At 36.0% G+C, this 16,130-nt stretch overlaps 1 protein-coding gene across 1 annotated transcript in view; it reads right to left on the bottom strand.

The window, feature by feature from the left end:
• Positions 1-15,745, bottom strand: part of TFEC (transcription factor EC) — a 205,354-nt gene extending 189,609 nt beyond the window's left edge. Inside the window, exon 1 of the mRNA XM_049893992.1 lies at positions 15,658-15,745. The gene's annotated coding sequence lies outside the window, so the exon portion shown is untranslated. The remainder of the gene's footprint in view (positions 1-15,657) is intronic.
• Between the last annotated feature and the right edge of the window lie 385 nt (positions 15,746-16,130).

Here is a 16,130-nt window from a genome sequence, read left to right as displayed (position 1 = left end):
TAGTATTCCACAGAATTATCAACACCTTATTTAATAAATTTGCCTTTTTTAGTGACCCCTTCACATGACGAGATGTTTTATGTCACAAAAGATTATTCCAACTTCCTCTAGAGTACCTAGAATAAGTAGTAAATCTCCAGGGTATTCTGAGCTTATGCTAAGGACAAGTGTTGCATGATTTCAAGGTATTACATCATTAAAACTAATAATAACAAAAGAAGATATGTGCAATGTAAGCTAAAGCAATGATCTATTGACCCTGTCTTATGACATAAGCATTCCAGTAAGTATTTTAAATGCATTGCTTAAAGGAACATGGCAGTCCATAGACCTAGTCTTACAGGTAAAGTGATAGGTCAGGTGAAAACTGTCTTATGTCTCCTTTTCCATTTGGGTCCTAGCCAGACTGTCCACACTCAGAAGGCCATAGCATTGCTGTCTTTTAGTCCTTCGGGAAATACTTATGGGGCAGCCACCATGTGCTAGCATTCTACTATACACTAGCAATGTGATGTTGAATAAAACACAATCTGTGCCCTCAAGGCACTTGTAGTCTGGTGTCTTTTCTGGACTGTTACCAAATCTCTCCCACCACGCAGATATCAGCCACTTATTTATAGAATAGTTATTATGTACAAAGTGTGAAGCCCTATAGGGGACTTGGAAGAAACTCTATTATGTGATCAATACACTTTGGGAATTTACAATCAATGTAAATTACATAGGTACATAAATATAAGATATATATTATGCTACATGCTAATTAATAATTATGCTAAGTAACCAAGTGCTATAGAAGTTGTTCCAGGAGTTCACAGGAGGGATATGTCAATAAGGCAAGATGTAGGCAATAAAAGTAAAATTTAAAAGACCAATTGTCATTTCCAAATTTAAAAATTGCTTGAGCAATTTTAAATATCTGAAACTAAAACAAAATTGGAGCAGGTTATATATGTTCTCATCATTATGTTAATGTCGTGAATAATAAAGAATCTTCCATAGAGATTTTTCCAAATCTAAAATATTTTTTAATACCTAAGGAAAAAGGAACAGTATCTGTGGAATTCCTCAAGTTATACTACCCATTGCTGTTGAGTTGATTCTGATTCATAGCGACCCTATAGGACAGAGTAGAGCTGCCCCATAGGGTTTCCAAGGAGCAGATGGCGGATTCAAACTGCCAGCCTCTTGGTTAACAGCCAAGTTATTAACCACTGTGCCACCAGGGCTGACTTTACTAATCTTCTAAGCAAACCAACTCACTAGACTAAAACGTGCTCATACAATTGGACAAACAATAGAAAGAAGAGAGAGTCTGTATGTGAGTGTGTGCACAGGAATGTGTTTAGTTCCGTGTGTTTTGCTCTGTTTTTCTTTGTGTCAGATCCCTTAGAGTAGTACGTCAATGGCCACCAGCCAAGGACCACTTGGAAAATACCTGTAGTCAAACAAAGTTGGATTTATTTTTTGTTGCAGAAGAGAAGACCGCACCCCACGAGGAACTCTGAAGCATCTCCATAACAGGATATTACGGAGACTCGTTAGGACCTTGAGTGGTACAAATGGTTAACGTACTCAGCTTTTAACAGAAAGGTTGGCAGTTCAAGTCTACCTAGAGGCCTGGCTATCTACTTCTGAAAAATCAACCACTGAAAACCCTATGGAGTGCAGTTCTCTGACACGCATGGGATTACCGTGAGTTGCAATCAACTGGATGGTAACTGGCAAAAGTGAGACTTGTTATAGAATTTGGGCTTGTGTTAGCTGACTTTCGGGGGGGTTCAAGGAAATAAGGATTTGTTCTAGATTGGACTGTATCAAAAAGTAGGGATAATTAGGTGATCAAATACATTAATTTTCAGGAAGCAGGAAAAACAGAGTGTAAAGCTGCAGTTGGTAAATAAGCAGCGGTTGCTTATATTAGCTAGGGGAGGGAGCTAGTTGGTCATTTTTGTGGCTTGCACAAGGTTCAGTTCTCCTTGAGACACTATTAAAAAGTGGTTTTGTATTTGTCTCTATCTTGGTCACAGACTGACCGTGTGAGATGCTGGTGCTGTTTAGGCTAAGCGGGAGAACACTGCGACTTAGCTGTTTGTGCAAGGCCAGTTATCAGCTGAACAGCTCTTGGGGCTGCTCTTTTTCTTTCTCAAGTACCAGTGATTTTCTGTGATGAAAAGATAGTCCACACAGTTAACCAAAAATGTAAATCTTTAGAAGCCCAAGGAATTCTCCATTTTCTTTACAATTCCCAACCAATGAGAATTTGGGATGAATTTAGCTGGTCTTTATGAACACATGCTGTCGCAGTAAACTAGAAGAGCTGGAAACAAAAGGTTCATATTGGAAGTGATAGGCTTCGAAGAATACTAATGACGCTGGAGATAGTGGACATCTTTTAGGGAGCCCCTCCCTATTTTTCAGAATGGTACTCCCATACATTGTTAGGCCCTATCAGCCATAGCTGCACTATATGACCCCTATGCCCTTGGCCACAATCAACTGGACCAGAGGAAGGCACTTGACCATAGCTGGACCAATCATATTCCTCCAACCAGAAACTGGCAATCAGAATTCAGAAAAGTCAGGTGAGTTCTACATGCAGCTGGAATTGTCACAGGTAACCCAGGGGCTCTCTGGATGCTATTATGTGCCCCGAGGACCACAGAGAGCCAAGCTACAGAGAAAGTGTATCGGAAATACAGACAGAAACAAAGAGTCCTGAAAATTTCCAGTTCCACTTTCTAGTATCTTCCTGAGGTCTAGCTGAATTCTTGCTGTTGAGTTTCCTGCATCTTTATAATAAATTCCCTATTTTTGTTTAAGCCAGCTCAAGCATATTTCTGTTACTAATAGTAAAAAAAAAAAAAAATCTTAACTATCAATGATAAACAAACAAGCAAGGAATGACTGTAGCATAGACCACTGATTGTCACCCAGTATTTATTCCTCCCTTCTTCCTTTTATAGAATGTCCTGAGTTTTAGCTGGGTACATGGTTGTTTAGCTAAAAACAATGTTCCCCAGCCTCTTTTGCAGCTATCCATCGTGGTCGAGTGGATTCCAACTCATAGAGACCCTGTAGGATGGAGTAGAACTGCCCCCTATAGGGTTTCCAAGGATCAGCTTGTAGCTAGGTATGGCCATATGACTCAGTTGAGTTCAAAAGAATGTGAAGGAAGGTGATGCATGCAACTTTCAGGTTATCTCCTTAAAGATAAGCAACACCTGCACTGAATTTCCTCTTTTCAATTCCTCACTGTCTGGATGATAACCACTGGAACAACTGCCTTGGACTAGAGTCAGAATACATTTTAAATAGCAGAGTCAACCCACCAACCAAAGTTCCCGGTTAACCTTCTGGAGCAAAGCTGTCTCCCCCTATCCCCAGACAACCTGCCTATCTTTGGACTACCAATATGAGAAAGAAACTTCTGTCTCATTTGCACCTGTGTATCATCAGATCTTTTTTGATACAGCAGATTAGACTAACCTAATCAATACAGAGTGGTTACCATAACAGACTTTTGGGAAAATGCAGTTAGCTGAGCATAAGATATGTAAGGTAATGATTCTCATTCCAGGATGAAAAGCTGATAATGATTACACTATGCAGTGCTGAAGCAGTTGGTTAACTGTATTACCTGTGGTCTTCTGGGAATTGAAATCGCATTCCCACTAAAGATGACAATGTTTTAGGAGAATTCTTTGTTAAATATGTAATATCAAACAGTGATGCCTACTCTTTGTGTCAATCAATGAATTGCCACGTGAAAGAGACAAGCATCCGTCCAGGGTTTCCCAGCGGGAGGTAGATGGAGAAAACAGGTTTGGTAAACCGAAATCACTGGTCTAAATCAAGACTTTGAAGAGAGGTCTTGCCAAACTGAATTCTACACATCGCCCTTTTTTGTGTGTGCATGATTGATGTTCCTATCAGGGAACTGTGGGCTCCTGGCAATTGGAATGGAACCTGGAAAAGCCAGAGAAAAGAGGAAACCCAACCCTATCACTACCCTTTCTGCAAACGTATTACCATGGCTCTAATTATAAAGTTTATCCCGTGATTATGAGGAGAAGGGAAGAAGTCCCAGAGAAGATTGCAGTTAAAGGGTTTCCAGCCACTCTTCCTCAGCCTGATGTTTTGTAAATATTTACTGATTAACTGATGCTGAAGTATTTACAAAAAAATTTTTTTTTCATCAAATCAATTTCGATTTATACTGACCCTATAAGACAGAGTAGAACTGCCTCATAGGGTTTCCAAGGAGCAGATGGTGCATTCAGACTGCCAACCTTTTTGTTAACAGCCAAGTTCTTAACCACTGTGCCACCAGCACTCTGGCTCAGGTATTAGGAAAGAGTTTTTCTCTTTGTGCCCCAGCACAAAAACAGCATGAATATATTTTGGGGTATTTAGGTTAAGTCTGGGTATGCACAAAGCATGGCTCAAAAGTTTATACAGCTATACATGGAACCATGTTAAATGAAATTGGCAGGGGAGCTGCTGAGATTACATAGGATCGTAGCACTTGGCTAAATGTAGCAAACAAGAAAATAATAAAAATTAAAACTATACCCTTATAATAATCTCCCTACCTTTTTTCTCCCACACTTGGGAAAGTTTTGAATTATTAAGTGATCCAGGAGATCTAATGTATCCTCAATTTGAGATATTCTCAGTAAATCAAGTTATGTACTTTGACTTAATGTAGGTCCAGGTGTCAGACTAAAGCCACCCCAAGCGGACCTGATGTCAGAAACACCCATGACATCCAGTAGAATGAGATGGTTCTAGAGCAGGCAAAACTTCTCACGTCCCTTACAAATTAAAATGCCATGATCGCTGTGATAACCAATAAAGTAATATTGTAAGATTCGGGTATGATACGTGATAAAAATCAACCATCATCACTTCTTTTACATTTTCCAACTGAAAATAAAACAGAGAAAAACAAACCGAAAATTATGATTTTATAAAATGATTGAGAGAAGTGGAAGCTGAATAGTAATCATTTCAAGGAGCTTTACCACAGGGAAATGCTGTGGTACCTGCCCATGTAAGTAAGGGGAAAGAACTTCAGAAAAATGTGTGAGAAATAATAGTATGCTGTATGATGATGGCAAAGTCCAGTAGAAAGGAAACAGTTAATGATGCAGGAGAGGGAAGAGTTTCTGGAAGAGTAGACAAAAGGATACAGGGTCTGTCATGGATTGAATTCTGTCCCCCCAAAAATGCGTGTGTCAATTTGGCTGGGCCCTGACTCCCAGCATTGTATGATTTCCCTATTTGTTGTAAATCCTGCCTCTACGATGTTAATTAGGGAGGTTGGGCCCGGCAGTTGCAGGACTCAACCTACAAGATTGGATTGTGTCTTGAGGCAATCTCCTGAGATATAAAAGAAAGGAGGGAGCAGAGAGACAGGAGGACCTCATACCACCAAGAAAGCAACACCAGGAGCAGAGCACATCCATTGGACCTGGGGTTCCTGCACCTGAGAAGCTCTTCAACCAGGGGAAGATTGAGGACAAAGACCTTCCTCTGGAGCTGACAGAGAGAGAAAGCTTCCCCTGGAGCCAATGCCCTGAATTTGGATGTTTAGCCTACTCTGCTGTGAGGAAATAAACTTCTCTTTGTTAAAGCCATTGACTTGTGGTATTTCTGTTATAGCAGCACTAGATGACTAAGACACGGTCTAACGCACAAGTGGAAAGATAGACTTTAGATAAGACATAGTGAGTTCACCTGACGTTTCAGCCAGGACATCAGAATATAGATGGTATGTGGGTAGAGGTGATATTGGGAATCTCTGGATCTTCTCTTCTGGTTACTTCCGTTACTTCACTGAAGTGGAAAGCAAGATATTCAACTGTGAGCGGAGCTGGACGAGAGAGTGTCAAAGGCTTGAGGAGAGAAGGTGAAAAAACCTTTCAAGAATGAGCATAAAATAAAAACACTTTTCAGACAAACAAAAACTGAGTTTATTACCAAGAGACCTTCACTAAAGGAATTAAGAAGAAACTTATCTAGAGAAGGAGGATCTGAGAGGGTAAAAATGAATGGGCACAAAAATAGTTAACAAGAGGTTAAATCTAAACAAACATTGTCTAAATAAATCAATAGCAATAATATCTGATTTGTGGGATGAAAAAAACCAAGGTTTAATCAAAATACTTGTAAGGAAAGCATGAAAGTTAGGAGAGGACGGGACTAAAATTAAAATGTTAAGTTCCTTGTATCACTCAAAAGGAGGTTAAAGTTGCTGAGCATCTATAAACGGTAAATTAAATACATATTCAAACTGAAATTTCTATGGCATGGAATAAAAGACTAATCAGAAAGATATAGCAAGTTTAACCTTGTTTGTACTAAATAACATAGCCTCAATACATACAGTAAAATGACTGACAGAAGTACAAGGAGAAATTAACAAATACAACATCCTCTTCTTCCTTAGCTTGATTCTCTTCCAAGTAAATTAATTCTAGAATTCAGAAGTTTGTTCCTGTTGGTCTTTGAAATCCAAATAATGGCACACTCCAACAAATCAAGGCATTTTTCACACTTAATCTGAAATTTCCTTTGGGTTATACTTTACTTACTTTTATAGTTTTGTGACTACTCTTGTGTTTCTTATTTAAAATTGCTCAGTGTTAATCAGAAAACCTTACTTTTGTTAAAGCTCCTCTTCTTTGGGTGGTAGAACCATGAATGACCTTTTTCAACTTCTCTCTATTTTCACAATTTTCTAGGATATGCGTGAATTACTTTATAATAAAAAATTAAATACTTTATTAGAAGTCAGGGTGTAAACTGGATTGGACTGGCTGAGACCTCCAATATAATATTAAGTAGAAATAATGAGACTGGGCATCTTTATCTGTGAATTTTCGTTTGGAGTCACTGGAGCTATGATGCAACGGCCTAAAAAAAAAATCCACACTCACATTCCTGCTTCTGACGACCTAGCCACTTCAGTCACATGGTTATATATCACATGACTAAGAATATTAATGAAAGGCTCCTCCACTAAGAGCAACGACAAGAAGCATGGCATCTACATGTTTAGAGAATGTTTTATTTTTATTGTTGTCACATTATTACTTTTCTTGTAGAATGTGTAGTTAAGGGAATACTATTTTAATACTGTGTTAACTGGAAGTGAAACTAGCACTTAAAAATTTATGAGAAGAGTTTTTGAGTTTTTGTATGAGCATTCAGAGATACAATAAGGGTGATTGGAAGACATATGAATGTGACTCAAACTCACATTATATTTGTTTATAAAAAACGAGAATGCCTTCATGGTACATGGCTTTTTCTTGACTCAAAGCACATTAATTTTTGCATGTGCTACTTTTAGATGAGTGCAGTTGATAACATGAAATCAGTATTTAAGGTTTTAAGAATTATAAATTCTAAGCATAATTGTATTCAAACCACAATATCTTTCACTGGTCTTTAAAAATCATGCAAGTTCTATATAGCATTCCATATGTCAGTAACATATGGAAATGCATAAATGTGTGAGAAAGTTTGAATTTCCTTTAAAAGGAAATTGTTAATCTTTGTTAAATTCAAAATACGTTTCTTCTAACACTAATCTGAATGCAAAACACTTTCATCTGATATCAGCTTTTCAAATTTTAATTCTCCAACTTGATTTTTCTCTGTTTCCTAAGAATGCTTTTTTTTTTTTTTAACATGAAAATTTGTTACAGTGGAACTTTTCCTTCATTCAGCAGGACAAATATACCTATCTCTTAATATCATCATATAAATTTTCATAATTTAAAGGTTTCTGTTTTTAATGGATGAAATTCTAGTGAATAAACAACTCTCATGTCAGATAGTGTAAATGGAAAGATGTAATTAGTTAATAAAAAAAATAGTAAAATCTTAATTGATTGTCTTTACTGGACTTTAAAATTTCGTTCACATCCCTGCCCATTTGGTAAGCATTTCAGACTTCAACAAATATTAAATTCCTGGCAGATTTGTCATTCTTTCCCAATGTAGAAAGTTGAGTAATTTAAATATAAATATAGATCTTGTAATCATTTTCTCAAAAAAAAAAAAATTGTATTAAAACCTTATCAAATGATGGTGTGCAGTAATACCTGGATATCTCCAAGTGTACCTAAATTAAACAATGAATGAAAAGAACGACCTTTCGGAGGAATTTGTGCAATGGTTTTAGTTTGGTGAAAAACATCAAGGACTTCTGCTAACAGCCAAAGTAGGGTAACATGATCCTCATACCTTAACTAAAAAGTTGAATAAAATATTTGAAAAAAATTTTCAGACATTGAAAACTAGGCAGTGCAGAACAGTGATTTCGGAGAAAAGGGAAGTAAACTAGGTAAATCCTATAATTGCTTCGGCTTTCTGCCTAGAGAGAATTTCCAAGTTGCAGCACAGGGAGAGAGAACCCAAAGAGAGACCAAACCTCTCTCTGAATTGAGAAGAGAGAGATGAGAATTTAGAGAGGCCAAAGCAGCTAGAGTTCATGAGGCAGAATACCAGAGAGGAGAACCAAAAAAAAAAAAAAAAAAAACCCGTTGCTGTTGAGTCAATTCTGACTCAAGAAAGGAGAGAGCCTCAAAAAGAGAATGCTCCTGAGATCTGCAGAGGATTCCCCTAGAGTCCCCACCTGAGTAGTGATCAGAGCATGCGTGTAAGCACACTACCTGAGGCTGGGCAAAGAGCTAATGAAAAGGAGCAGGTGGAACAATTTCCAGACATCACACAGAACTGGGAATAGTTCATGTTCCCAAGAGCCAGAGAGGAGAAAACTTGTAACACACAGGGCACCAATATCTAAAGGATATTGTCTCAGTAATGGGGAAAAATTAGCACTGGACTAAGAACTGCTGTGGTCCCACCTAGAAAATCTTAAAAGCTAGCCATGAAAGAACCAAACTTTTTCCAAGTAACTTAACTGCATTCCAAAAATGATGCTCAAAAATATTTAAACGAGTACAAAAAACTCTAACACCCAACAATGTACATTTGTATACAATTCAAAATCACCAGGCATGCAAAGAAATGGAAAAATATGACCAATAATGAGGAGAAAAATCAATGACTAGAAACAAACTAATAAATGACAAAGATGTTAGTAAAAAGTAAATTAAGCAACTATTGTAACTGCACCTCATGTGTTCAAGAAGGTAGAGGAAGCCATAATCATGTCAAGGGGAGATATGAATAAAGATACTTAAAAAGACACGAATCTAACTTCTGGAGAAGAAAATACAATGATGAAAAATAATAATATAAATACTGATCACTGGAGCGGTTAGCAATCAGGAAACACCAACAGGCTAGACAAACAGACTTGACATTCCTTTATCCTTCAAGCTAATTAAGCAATGCTGGTGACGGTGTGATTATTTTCTACTGCTTTATTGTCACCGTTGGAGTTATTTGTTTTTCGTTTTGCATCCCCTCTCTGATAATTTGTTTTTCCACTGGTGATCAGCAACAATTAGGAAAAGAAAAAAAAATAATAATAATGCTCTAAATTTCTTTACCTTTTTGAAAATCAAATAAAATTTAAAAATATACTAGCTAGAATTAACTGCAGATTAGACACTGCAGAAGAAAAGATTAGTGGATTTAAAGACACAGCAACAGAAACTTTTCAACGTTAAACACAGAGGGAAAAAAAGGCTGAGAAAACTAAGGAGACCATCAGTGAGCTGTGGAACAACTTCAAGTGTCCTAACATACATATAATTATATACATGATTATATAGAGAAGGAGGGGGCAGAAAAGCACCCCTAGGTTTTGAAACCTTATGTCCTTGGCCCATCCTTTGGCATAGAGATTTAGATGATATCATAAAAGGAGAGAAGAACGATTCTGCCCTGACAAAAAGGTACTATGCCCACTAAATATCATTTTGCAACAGACATTAAAAAGATTATTCCTTAATTTTAGTTATAAATATTGAGCTACAGTGGCCATTATTCATATGATGCCAGCCTTCTCACTTCTTACAAAAACACCCCGAGCTAATGTTCATGATGGGGTGTGGCCTTTCAGGAGTGAGGATGAAATGGGTGGAACATTTAAGGCTCAAACAGAACAAGATTTTTCTAAGCTCTGAAACTCTGTCATTTACTAATGTACGTCCTTCCACTCTGTCATCTCTGCCTCCCACTGTCTTCACATGGAAGCTTTGGTATCTCCTGGTATATCACAGAGCTCCTATTCACACTTGCATTAAAGAGGCATATAGCTAACTCTACAGTTGAGACCATGACCCTTGAAAGTATAGTGGGAGTGAAGAGTCATTCAAACATATTTTCATTCATTCAAACTCTCCTATGAGCTGGGCAATATGAAATGTGCTGAGAATACATTAGTGAATAAAGCAGGTATATTCCTGACTCATGAAAATTATAAACTGCCTAGAGAGACTGGCATTACCGTACACTAATAATGACATTAATTTATAAATAATTATTTAATATACTAACATTGATTATTTGCCTCAGCTCAATTCCTTTCTTCCATGCCCTGTGCTTTATCACAGGAAATTAGAGACCCCTACAAATCGTATTTCTCAGAATCCTTTGCCAATGATTTTCAGTTCGGCTTAGCCAAGAAGAGGCATTGGTACAAGACTGCAGGATAGGAGGAGAGAAGTCATGAGTCTTCCTCTCTCTTTTTCTTATATTGGTATCTCTGAAAGTGACTGACCCTTCAGCAGTCACAGCTTAGGCCAACAAAAAAATCACCTCTTAATTGTATTACTAGGCATTCACGGAAGTAACAAGTACAGTCTTTGTCTCTGGTAATACCACCTGCTCTTTTTCTCTTCCTATCTGAGGAGTGAAATGTACTTCTTGCAATTACTAATCTCTGGGTTACCTCACCTTATAATTATTGCTCTTTCAACCCTTTCACCACTTTATAACTAATTTCCTCTATTAAATACATTCTCCTTGAATTACCTAGCATGGTTCCTGTTTTCCCTGACTGATACACTTAATATTTATTAATGCTAAATACTTGGTCCAATGAAAATATATAATGTGAGATCTAATCTATTCTGATGTGTCAAAAACAATTTACTTGAGAAATTAGTACTTAAACCAAGAACTGGAGAATGAATAGAAGTTAACCAGGCAAAGGGAAGCTACCACAACCACATGGTCAAACATCACATTATTTAAGATATCAAAAAATAATTTTTCTACAAAAGTCAATTCCTTGCTATGCCACAGTTGATATAGTTCCGTGCTGTACTTCTTACTGTGCCATTGGACCTACACAAAGTCTTCCAATACCTACTCCAGGGGGCTAACTCAAGGGTTTATTGAATTGCGATTCTATTAAACTTATCCATATTTTGTATTTTACCAACTCTAACTTCTTTATGGTGCCAGAAAAGTATTTGCGGAGAGAAATTTCTAGTGCATGAAGGCTTTTAAGCATTTGCCTTTACCACTATTTCCAAAGTAGTATCTCCACCTCACAACCTTCAGGCCACACATTTAGTCAGGAGCTTTAAAAATGTCAAAAAGATGAGGCTGGCTGACTGAATAACTGTTTCTATCTTGCTATCTTTTTTATAATATTCCTGGAGATATGGCTGCCTAATTATTAAAATCTATCTTACTTTTTTTTTTTTTATCTTACTAGTAAAATAAAACTCCCTTTCCTCCCCAGCTCTCAGATCAGTATTATTGATTTTTTTTCCTTTTGCCCAGGGCTCTGATATGACTTAGTACTGACTCTTACTGATCTTTTGCTATTTTGCTTATTGTCAATTTTTTTTGCATAAACTTAGATTTTTTTTAATATGGTATTAAAATATTATTTATCTTGATTACTGAGTTTTTTGATGCCTCCTTAAGTTTTGTGCCTCACTCTCCTCACTCTAGTCCTAGGGCAGTTGCTCTTGTTACTCCCAGAAGGAATCTTAGCCTGTGTTGGGAGCAGTGTGGAATTTTTCTGTCTACACCACTCCAGAGGCTCCCAGCCTGTAAGAGTGTTCGTTTTCTTAAAGAGTATTCAAAGGCAGGTTGTTGAGAATATTTGCATGAACAAATATGAATTAGATACTACCATTTCTCTGACTTATTATTTGTTTATAAAAAATATATTGTAGGTGTCAAATAGATCTTTAAGAGGAATGATTAACTATGAAATTTACTTACCCTTTATAACAGTCCTACTTCTAAGGTTACAATCAAACCACGAGTAGCAAAAGACATTTAAAACATAGGAAAATAAGATATTACCATCCGGAGAAATATTTAACTTGGTATGGGTTTCTCCGTGACTCTACCGGTTCCCAGCCTTAAATCTTTCAAGCTGTTTGGACACACACAAATGGCTCGTGCATATTTGTAGCTGTCTGTTTATTGTGATTCTCTAGAATTTCTGCTTGACCTCTTACTACCAGTTACTGTCAAGTGGATTCCAACTCTTGGAGGCCCCATGTGTGTCAGAGCAGAGCAGTGTTTGGAACGGCTGATTTTTTGGAAGTAAATCACTAGGACTTTCTTCTTTCTGGATGGATTCGAACCTCCAACCTTTTGGTTAGGATCTGAGCACTTTAACCTTTGCACTACTGAGGGACTTCTCAAGGGCTTCCTTTTACATTTCCCAACTAGTCCACAATTCTGACATTTTCCATATCAATGTTAACAAGCTCTGATTTAATAGACAAGGACCCCATTATATGGAATGTAGGCACATCTGCTTATGGCTACTGTTTGCACTTGAAAAAGACAGGCCTTCATCTCCTCATCTCCATAATGAAGGTTTTGGACAAAATGGTCCTTAAGAACAATGACTGTGTACTATTCAACTTTGAATTCTTAGTCTCATACATAGCAGGAACCTAGTTTAAAATTTCATGCCCTCTACTTACTATTCATGCATAATTTTTTTTAACTTTTCTGAGCCACAATCTCATTTGTGAAAAAAAATTGTAAAATCAGGATTAAAATGAAATAGTTAAGTTTGAGCTTTCATTAACCACTAGGGAATTAAGTGAACTTTTGTTTTTGAAAGTCTATAAATTTTTAGAGGATATTAAACTAGATTCTGTGAGAAGAAACAACCTATGAAGGTTGATGAGGAAGCAAATAGCCTAATTCCTGACAGCCGGATTCTCGAGGTCTGGTAGGAAAAGAGGGTGGCCAGCTCTGCATATGTCAGACACCTGGATCTCTGAGATGGCTGACTTACAGCAGGGACCAGGTGCAATTGAGCACTGAGAGGCAGCATCTTCAAATAGACCACAGAGACTAAAAATTGCTTCACAATTTTTTTTCCTGAAATTGCAAGTTTCAGCATTCAAGAACAACCCAAATAATGAAGAAGGAGCCACCAAATAACTTGATGCTGGACTTGGTGAGTAGGGAGCTGAATTTGATCCCTGCCCCCATCCCACCATAGAGAAATTTAATAGCTCTTGTCTTTCCAGAATTTTCAAGCAGCTCCTATGTCTTACAGGATCTCATGACGTGAAGTTTTGGTTAGTGTTGGCTTGGACACTATGGTAGACAGAGTTGTTTGGGGCACTTGAACATGCCCACTCTAACTGGAAGAATAGCTTTGTTACTTCTAGTCTGAGGTGGGGAGAAGCACACTAATCTCACTAGAAGACAATTTGGGGAGGATGTTAATCAACAGCTCCCATTTTGGAAATTATTTCCAAAGATTTTTAAAGCATACCTTGATCAGAAGTAGCAGTCTTTGTGCTAGGCCGCTCATAGCAGGTTTCATTCAGAAACTCTTCGTTTTTCAGATACATTATTTTATTACACTTCTATTTTATACTTTCCACATACATTTAAATTTTTTCTCCTGTTTCCACACTGTAATTTATCTTCCTAATATGCCATGTGACTCACCCTCATTACCATCTTTTTTGCTGTATGTCTCATAACATTCTTCTCAGAAATAGCAAAAGTGCCATTTGAATTTTACCAGTTTTATGCAAATACAAAAATTTTTTAAAGTTTATGACTGGGTGAGAGTAATAAGCAAACCAATAGAAAATATTTGTAAATTTCAATCTAAAATGTCATCTAAGCTTCTCCATGTAATGTTATGAAATGGTATTTTTGGTCCGTTCCACAACCTATAGAGGCTTTTGTTTGTTGTTTTGTTTTTTAATGATTATTTCTTCAACAAGTAATATCTATTGAAATCTTTTACACCTTTAAATGAACTTTATTATGAACAAGAAAATAAATATATAAACTGAGTAAGCCAAATTGCTTTGGGTTTTTTGGTTTAAGTCAAATTATTTAGTGACGTGAAAAATCAGGAAAATCTCTGAGGCTTATATTCCATCTTCTTATCTGCCTCGTGTAATTGAAGCGACTAAGTATATCTTTAGCTGAGCTGAACAAACTCACATTCTAATCATACTTTCTAAACAACTTATTTTCTATTTTTTAAAAATTCTGACAATTTGATTTTCAAATGAAAGGTGTGCTAATGGAAATTTTCATGATGTCCAGAGAGAAAAAAAAAATTTAAGTTCTGAGATACCAAATCATTTTATAAAGCTCTGTGCTCTCCTTGTTTACAGTAGACACTAACTGACAAACAGTTCCCTTTCTTTTGCTCTGCATACTATATAATTCTTTAATAATATAAATTGTTTTATAGTATTTCACAAATTCCATTAATATTATATGAATTCGAGAGAGCCTTTCTTATTGTACTTGCTTTCATTTTTGATATTGACTCATATTAAAAATACAAAGAAGCAAACATTTATAATTAAATATTTATTCATTTTTATCCTTAAAAAATTATAAAATGCTATGCTAATTTATTTAGTATATAATTTATCATGCTCTGAACAAAAAGAAAGTCGACTATATAAATACTAATCCAAATAATTTGTGTTTCATGGCACTCGTGTCTAACTCAAGTGATACCTTTATTTAAGTTTTTTTTTTTTTTGAATGACTTATTTCTCCTTCTTCAAGGGGCAGGATGCAGCATGATAAAAAAAAAGTGAGTGTGAAATTGCAAGTGTATTTATGGAGGTAAAGAATGAGAAATAAATGCCTCATTCATTAAATTTTCAAATTTAAATCTATTTATGCCTTACTTTAAGAAAATATAATTTTCACAATTTTATAAAACATACATATTTACAAAAAAGTACAATCTGTAAAATATCTTTCCTGTCTGGTACTCTTTTTTCTAATTGGATAGATGGATATATAGATGATAGATAGTACTTCTTACGTATATTAATATTTCTTTTGTATATATAATAAGTATTTATCTTCAACATATTTTTCAGAAACACATGTATTGCTTAAACTGAAATAAACGTAGTCATGCCAAAATTCTCTGTAAACTTTGGCAACATTTGTAACCACTTCACACACTAAAAAGAAAATAATATTTTGAAATCTTATATACCAGTCGTTTCATTTCCATTTTCTCCTGCAAAGTTCATAGTTGAAGCATTATAAGCAAATGTTACCAATTATAAATAAACTCTTAAAATGTTATCTATTTCTAGTTTATCTAGCAAAATATAAGTTAAAATTTTATAATTTTAAAACTAAGTTGGAGTTTAAAGTCATGTACTTTTAAAATTCTATATATAAATAATTTTATGTTTTACAGTTTTAATTAAATAATTTAGAGGAAAAAATTACCTTTGTTAGTAGTTCAGGCACATAGTTCGTGAAAGTCAGTCTCTCCATTTGCTTTGTACTTACTATAAGCATTTTCTTTCTATTTGCTCCGACTTTACTTATTCTACTTCTAAGGGAGGCCAAGCTATATAAACCTTGATTTAGTTCCTCTTTTTGGCATTACATTCATTTCTCCTCTTCCTGACACTAGCGTTAAACAAAATGAGTAATAGCAGGTCATGATTTGAACAATTTGCAATTACGAAGACCAGTTGAACTCTTTTCCTTTTTCCTCAAATATTTCATTATTTTATCAAGAACTATTTACATGCAAGTAAACGTTACAGGTGATTAATATAAAAACTGAGTAGCAAGCACAAATCTAAATGTGTAATCAGAGGACAATATTGGCACTATTAGGTGAATCCTCTCAGGAGAAGATACATTGTCTCTTGGTCATCTTGTCTGGCTTCAGTTTCCCTGAGTTTTACAGT

Source organism: Elephas maximus, chromosome 8, assembly GCF_024166365.1.
Source record: "Elephas maximus indicus isolate mEleMax1 chromosome 8, mEleMax1 primary haplotype, whole genome shotgun sequence".
In the NCBI taxonomy this organism is placed as follows: Eukaryota; Metazoa; Chordata; class Mammalia; order Proboscidea; family Elephantidae; genus Elephas; species Elephas maximus.
The sequence above is the reverse complement of the archived record's forward strand: the minus strand, read 5'-3'. Positions and strand labels throughout refer to the sequence as shown.